This window comes from Dromiciops gliroides, chromosome 1, assembly GCF_019393635.1.
Source record: "Dromiciops gliroides isolate mDroGli1 chromosome 1, mDroGli1.pri, whole genome shotgun sequence".
In the NCBI taxonomy this organism is placed as follows: domain Eukaryota; kingdom Metazoa; phylum Chordata; class Mammalia; order Microbiotheria; family Microbiotheriidae; genus Dromiciops; species Dromiciops gliroides.
Genome location: NC_057861.1, coordinates 274382107 through 274389887, shown reverse-complemented (window position 1 = coordinate 274389887; position 7781 = coordinate 274382107).

Sequence of the window (7781 nt, the reverse complement as noted above, 5' to 3'; positions counted from 1 at the left end):
TGCTGCTATAGAAAATCACTCACTGCAGGTAGGCTAGGGTACCCAGGGATAGTCCAGGGAGCTGCGAGTAAAATGGAACTCGGCCAATGGGAAAGTGGCACAACGGCCATAGAACGTGGCTAGGAGGGTGGGGGAGGGGAGATGCAGCTAGGGAGGGGATGGGAGTGGGGGCGGGGTCAACAGTAAACTTCCAAGAAACCTTACATTCAAGAGTCATGCCCTGGCAACCGGGAAGTGATCCTAGGGTTTTGAAGGCTGTTCTAGTGAGCCAAAATTTGTGGTGAGGAAGTGACTGAAGAGTGTGTATGCTCCCAGTAAAAAATTTAGATCTGCTTTCTGAAGACCAACCTACTTGAGTATTTAGAGGTTTTTCACCAAAAGTTTAGCCATTTATTGCATTCTCTGGCCGTGATACTCCCTCAAAATAAAGAAAATATTAAATGTCCTATGCTTCTGCAGGGAAATTTTTAGGCCAGATAAAAGCAAAATAGGTGTTAGTAACTCTAAATATTTAAAGATCCTTGTCCTGTGACCCAGAGGGCACAGGGGAAAGTATTCTGGTTTTAGAGTAAGATATTGAATATGAATTTTGCAACTAGCAAGCAAAGTGACCTTGGCCATTTGTTTTCCATCTCTAATCCTCAGTTTCTTTTAAAGTTGGGGTAGGGTGAGAGATTGGATTAGATGTCCTCTAAGATCCCTTCTCTGTCTAGACATGTTACTATGCCCCCAAAATACTACAAGACTTCTCAAATCATATGCATATAAAGATTTTTGCTATATATGAAACTAAAACATATTTCAGTTAAAAGAAATGTGGCCCACAAGTTCTTCTCTGAGGTGAGTTAGTGGATTTTGTTTTATCCAGAAACAATAAGAAGCACCACTTCATGGGACCTTTGGTCATTTTGTCCTGCCAAACTCATTCTATGCCTTTAGAAAAAGACTGCTGTTAAAATAATTGCATTTTGTGCACCAACAGCTATTACAGAGGATGATGGGGTAAACAATTTTAAAAAGAATTTGATGAAATGCAAAATGGATGATTTTGATTACATTAAATTTAAAAAGTTTTTGCACAAACAGAAGCAATACATCCAAAATTAGAAGGGAGGCAGAAAGCTGCATTGCATAATAGTCTCTCTCTTGTTTGATCAAAAACTCTTCTCCTTTCCATAAATCTGAGAGGTAAACTACTCCTTCTTCTCCTAATGTACCTATGGTATCAACTTTTATGTCTAAATCATGTACCCATTTTGACCTCATTTTAGTATAAGGTGTAAGATATTGGTCTATGCCTAATTTCTGCCATACTATCTTCCATTTTTCCCAGCAGTTTTTGTCAAATACTGAGTTGCTATCACAGAAGCTGGAGTCTTTGGGTTTATCAAACAGTACATTACTAAGGTCATTTAGTACTGTGTCTCCTGTGCCTAGCCTATTCCATTGATCCTCCACTCTATTTCTTAGCCAGTACCAAATAATTTTGATGACTGCGGCTTTATAGTAGAGCTTCAGATTTGGTACAGCTAACCCACCTTCCTGTGCATTTTTTTCATTAGTTCCCTTAATATTCTTGACCTTTTGTTTTTCCAGATGAATTTTGTTATTATTTTTTCTAGCTCTATAAAATAATTTTTAGGTAGTCTGATTGGTATGGTACTGAATACATAAATTAATTTAGGTAGCATTGTCATTTTTATTATATTATCTCCACCATGAGCCTGCTTCAACCATACACTATTCCAGCAAACTGAGTGTGGAAGCTTTTTATAGATCAGGAGAAGAGGCAGTCCTTACACACTGCTTGGAGGTGATTGGTTAGCATCATCCAAAGCCATTGGTTCACTGGACTTGAGGGTGCTCTTGTGTTGATGTCATAGTCCACAGCCTTGAGAACATTACCTCTTGGTAATGTTTTATTATATTATCTTGGCCTATACATGAACAATTAATATTTTTCCAATTATTTAGATCTGATTTGATTTGTGTGAAAAATGGTTTGTAATTGTGTTCATAGAATTCCTGGGTTTGTCTTAGCAAGTACACTCCCAAGTATTCTATATTGTCTACCGTGATTTTAATTGAATTTTTCTTACTATACCTTGCTGCTTTACTTTGTTGATCATGTATATAAATGCTGATGATTTATGTGGATTTATTTTATATCCTGTAACTTTGCTAAAGTTGTTAATTATTTCAAGTAATTTTTAGTTGATTCTCTAGGATTCTCTAAGTATACCATTATATCATTTGTAAAGAGTGATAATTTTGTTTCCTTCTTGCTTATTCTAATTCCTTAATTCCTTTTTATTCTCTTATTGCTAAAGCTAACTTTTCTAGTACAATATTAAATAATAGAGGTGATAATGGACATCGCTGTTTCACCCCTGATCTTATTGGGAAGGCCTCTAACTTATCTCCATTACATATCATGCTTGCTCCACCTATTCCTAAACTCTCTAGTGTTTTTATTAGGAATGGGTGCTGTATTTTGTCAAAAGCTTTCTCTGCATCTATTGAGATAATCATATGATTTTTGTTAGATTTCTTATTGATGTGCTTGACTATGTTGATAGTTTTCCTAATGTTGAACCAGCCCTGCATTCCTGTTATAAATCCCACCTGGTCATAGTGTATTATCCTGGTGATCACTTGCTATAATTTCCTTGCTAATATCTTATTTAAGATTTTTGCATCAGTCTTCATTAGGAAAATTAGTCTATAATTTTCTATTTTTACTCTGCCTGGTTTTGGTATCAACAGTATATTTGTGTCATAAAAGAAATTTGGTAGAACTCCTTCTTCACTTATTTCCCCAAATAAATTGTGTAGTATTGGAATTAATTGTTTTTTAAATGTTTGGTAGAATTCACTTCTAAAGCCATCTGGCCCTGGAGATTTAATCTTAGGGAGTTCATTAATGGCTTGTTCAATTTCTTTCTCTAATATGGGTTTATTAAGGATTTTATTTCCACTTCAGTTAATCTTGTCAATTTGTATTTTGGTAAATATTTATCCATTTCATTTAGATTTTCAAATTTATTGGCATACAGTTGGGCAAAATAGTTCCTAACTATTGCTTTAATTTCTACTTTATTGGTGGTGAAATCACCCTTTTAATTTTATTTGTTTGTTTGTTTTGGTTTTTTGAGGGGCAATGATGGTTACGTGACTTTCCCAGGGTCATACAACTAGTAAGTGTCAAGGGTTTGAGGCCAGATTTGAACTCATGTCTTCCTGAATCCAGGGCCGGTGCTTTATCCACTGATCCACCTAGCTGCCCCCAACCTCTTTCATTTTCGATACTGGTAATTTGGTTTCCTTCTTTCTTCTTTTTAATCAAATTAACCAAAATTTTATCTAATTTATTGTTTATTTCATAAAATCAGCTCTTAGTTTTATTGATTAATTCTATACTTTTCTTGCTTTCAATTTTATTAATTTCTCATTTGATTTTCAGGATTTAAGCTCTTATTTTTGTCATGGTTTTCAGGTTTTCAAATTATTCTCCTGGATCTATTTTCAGGTCAGCTGTTTTTCAAAGATTTTTCATATTGCCCTCTATTTTTTTATTCATTTGGATTTGCCTTATTGTGTTTCAGTTTATCATAAAGTCACTAGCTTCCATTTGTTCAATCCTAATTCTTAGGCAATAATTTTCTTCAGAGAGCTTTTGTATCTCCTTTTCCATTTGGCCTTTCAAGCTGTTGACTTTTTTCTCATGACTTTCCTGCATCACTCTCATTTCTCTTTCCATTCTTTCCTCCACCTCTCTAAATCTTCCTTCTATCTTACCTACTTTCTCTTCAAAGTCCCTTTTGAGTACTTCCATGGCCTGAGACCAATTCATATTTTTCTTAGAAGCTTAGATGTTGGGGTCCTGAGGTTGTCATTTTCTTCTGAGGGTACACCTCAATCTATCTTGTTGCTAAAGAAACTTTCCATTGTTATTAACTTTCTTTGCTTGCTTGCCTTGCCATTTTTACTTGACTTTTAACTCCCTCTTACAGTGGGGCCCTACTTCCAAGCTACTTTCCCAAGCTTCATAGGGTCCCAGGTTTTTTGGTTTGAGGGAGGGCAGGTTTTTCTCCCACCTGGCCTGTTCTCTGGTGTGAAGATAACCTCAAGACAACTTGCTAATTAACCATCCAGTAGAAATTTGTGTGCTATAGTTCATAGTTCTGAAAAGCCTGTGCCCCTTCCCCCACCTGGACCTCTGGCCTCTCAGGATTTCTTCCTGGTTTCCCACTGGTGTAGGATAGCAATTCCTCCTTAGGTTTCACAGATACCCCTGTCGCCCCACTCCATCCCCGGCCAGCCATTCAACCCTCTCACCCAACTGTAAGCTTAGTTCTAGCAGATGCTGGTGCTGCAGCTGATTTGGAGGCTTGGGGCTAAGTTCCTCTGGTGCAGTATGCCTGGTGTCTATGTCAGTACAATCAAAGTGTTGGACGCTTCTAGCAGTTTAGCATGGCCCCTTCTAATCTGTCTTTGGCTGGAAAATAATCTCAGCCTGTCTTTTGTGGGTTTTGCTGCTCCAGTGTTCATTATATTTTAACAGACAAGAAATGTTTACTCATGTGCTAATGATTTTCAAGTATGAGTACATTCATATCCTTGCTATACTTGCTAGAATGAAGATAAAAATCAATATACTAAACTAGAAGAGTAAAAATTAGAAGATATTATGGCATGCAGTTGAGGCAACTCCAATATTACCTTTTATAAGGTATCATAGTATAGGAGGGAGAAAAACATTAGATTTGTAGTCAAAGGATCACAGTTGAGTTTTCAAATCTTCAACTTATTATCTTTCTGACTTTGGGCAAATAAGTGACAATTTCTCTGAGCCTTAGTTAACTCAAGTGCAAAGTGAGTGGGTTGGATAAGATGGTCTCTGCGGACCATTCCAGTTCCAAATCTACAAACTTATTATGCCATTTACCTATTTACATATTATTCCATCCACCTGTTTAAAAAATTTTAAATAGATATAAAAACAGATATCAGAACAGAGCATGAACGTTTCCCAAGGAAGTTTAATTAATGCTAATTCATCACCACAATGAAGAAGCTAAAAGGGCCTTTCACCATACCATTTCAGGTGGCAAACTTGACCTCTTTTTCCAAATGAAGAGATGCACCAGTCATTGGAATTACTGGTTTAGTATGAATGCTCATTTGTAAAATGTTTCAAGAGAGGATGGTAGAAGAGTAAGAACTGTATGACCTTCATAAAACAGCTAAAAGCAGTGGAAGGAAAAATGAAATTTATTTAAAAATTTGATGCAAGAACCAAGTAAGGCAAGTCATCCCAAGGGCATTTAAGGATTTATCTAGAAGAAGGATAATATAGAATATTTGAAAAGATTTAGAAAGGTTTCTGTGCCAAAGTGGTTTTGATTGTTTGTTTACTCTTTGATCAGTGATAGTGTGGCCAACACATTTAAACAGCAGGATCCCCTATACATAAGTTAAAGTCATATACTATTCCTTGATAGAAGTAACAATAGAAATAACTTTATTTGAAGACCTACCCTCTGATTAGTAATATCAAGAGAAAAAATAAAAGAAAAAACTCTAAGCTTGCTGAAAGCCACTGCCAAAAATAATTTTCATAGAGTGCAAAAGAAGTGTGATTTACTTTCAGTGGGAAGGTTCTCTAGATGTTCCTTTTGTGAATGGCATTGTGCTGATTGAATCAAGGCTAGGTTAGAAAATACAGGCCCTTTAGCCCAAATGACTTGAGCACATGGAAAAAAATCATCCCTAGTTTTGAACAAAATCCAAAGACTGTAATTTCACAATTAAGGACTATATTTAATACATATCAACCCACTTGGGCCGATGCTACTTGTTTTATGGAAACTTTACCATTCCCGAGTGAGATTATAGATATTATCTCAACAGGAAATGCCCTGGTAGCAAAATGCTATGCTATTATAGCATGGCCTCTCCAGGACCCAAAGTGGAATTATAATGATGACCTACAATTCTAAGAATTAAAAGATGCTAGGGAAACAGTTCTGAAGGGAATGGAATCTTGTTCTAGAAAATCTGAAAACTGGCAGAAATTCTTAAACCTAGATCAGGAACCTAATGAAAGATCCATTAGGTTTTACAATAGTTTTTGTGAAGCTGCTAGGCAATACACCAGGCTGTATTAGATTTAAAAGATTCTTATATTGTGCTTAACACATTAATTTATAATTCGTTGCCATAACTCCACAAATATTTTCTGACACAATGTCCAGACTGGAGAACTTTGACTATAGATAGGCTTAAGGAAGTTGCCACCTCTGTCTTTGACTCACATGAGGAGAATTAGCCTAAACAGAGGTTCCTGAGATCCAAGATCTCTCAAACAAATTCATACTGGCTGTCCACACAGGAATTCACACTCCAGGTCAATTCAACAAATATTTATTAGGAACTCAAGGGCAAGGGACTGGGTTAAATGCTGGGATTTAAAAGAAAACTCTAAATAGCCCTTTGCCTTAGGAGCTTCTGTCATACTGCACAAAAATAAATGAATACTATATGCATGTTATATATACTATTTACTCCATAGTTTGTGTGTGTATAGCTACAGATATATATATATATATGTATATATAAATATATATGTAGATAAAGATATATATGCATCTATATCTGTGTATTTATACACTATTTTTAAAAGTATGTATTAATCTTGACTTGGTTCATAGTGGTCTTTTCTTGCATTTGCAACTTTTAAATTGTGTTCTCAAATGTAAAACTTTCTTAACTTCACATAAAATATAAAGCCAGGTATTATTAACCCAAATGTTAACTAAAAAACAAACAAAAATATATAAATACATAAAATATAGTCTCATGATTGAGAAGGAAACTTTTTAAATTGGCATCTCTTTTTCCCATCATAATTATTTTCATAATATGAAAGACTAAAAATTTAACTAATGTACTAAATAAATTCTGCAAAGATTGCAAATAATGATTTTTCCATATATACATATTTGAATTAGAAATGGAAGCATAATAGACCATAATGGCTAGTTATTGTTTAGGCCACAAATGCTCGGTACAGACTATAAATGCATAGAGAGTGATATTTAAATAGAAAATAGCAAACATGTCAAACTCTGGGCAAAATTCCCAAGTCAGGGATATGATATAAACATACACACACACACACACACACACACACACACACACACACACACACACAGATACACACACACACACATGTACACACAGAGGGTAAAACACTGAAAACATAAAAATAAATTTTAATCAGGTTGAAAATTAAAATATCACTAAAAATGATAATATAAAAATTGTCGTGATTTCATTAAGCTACTTATAATTACTTCAATACTTCAATTAGAATAGTATTGCTCTCCATATGAATATTCCCATCATCCATGCACATCACAAGCCAGCCAGCCATGCTTTCTCATCCTGTACAAATCTTGCTTATGTTCTCCTATAAATCTTCCATAGGTGTTCTATCCATTGCGTTTAGTGGCTATTTCTCTAAATTATTTTATTTTGTGTACCAGGATAATACAGTTATCTCATGTTTTCAATATATGTTCAAACCACCTTCTTTTCCAGTCCTATGTAATTTTGTCAGTATATTTCATACTGATTATGCACAGTTTACTATTAGGAGTTTGTTGGATCCTATTAATGCTCCTCATAACTCCCTTTTGCCTTTTGAGTGACGCACTGTGGTATTCTCTGACTCGTTATGATATCAATGGAAGAATGTGATTGTTAAAAGATGAGAC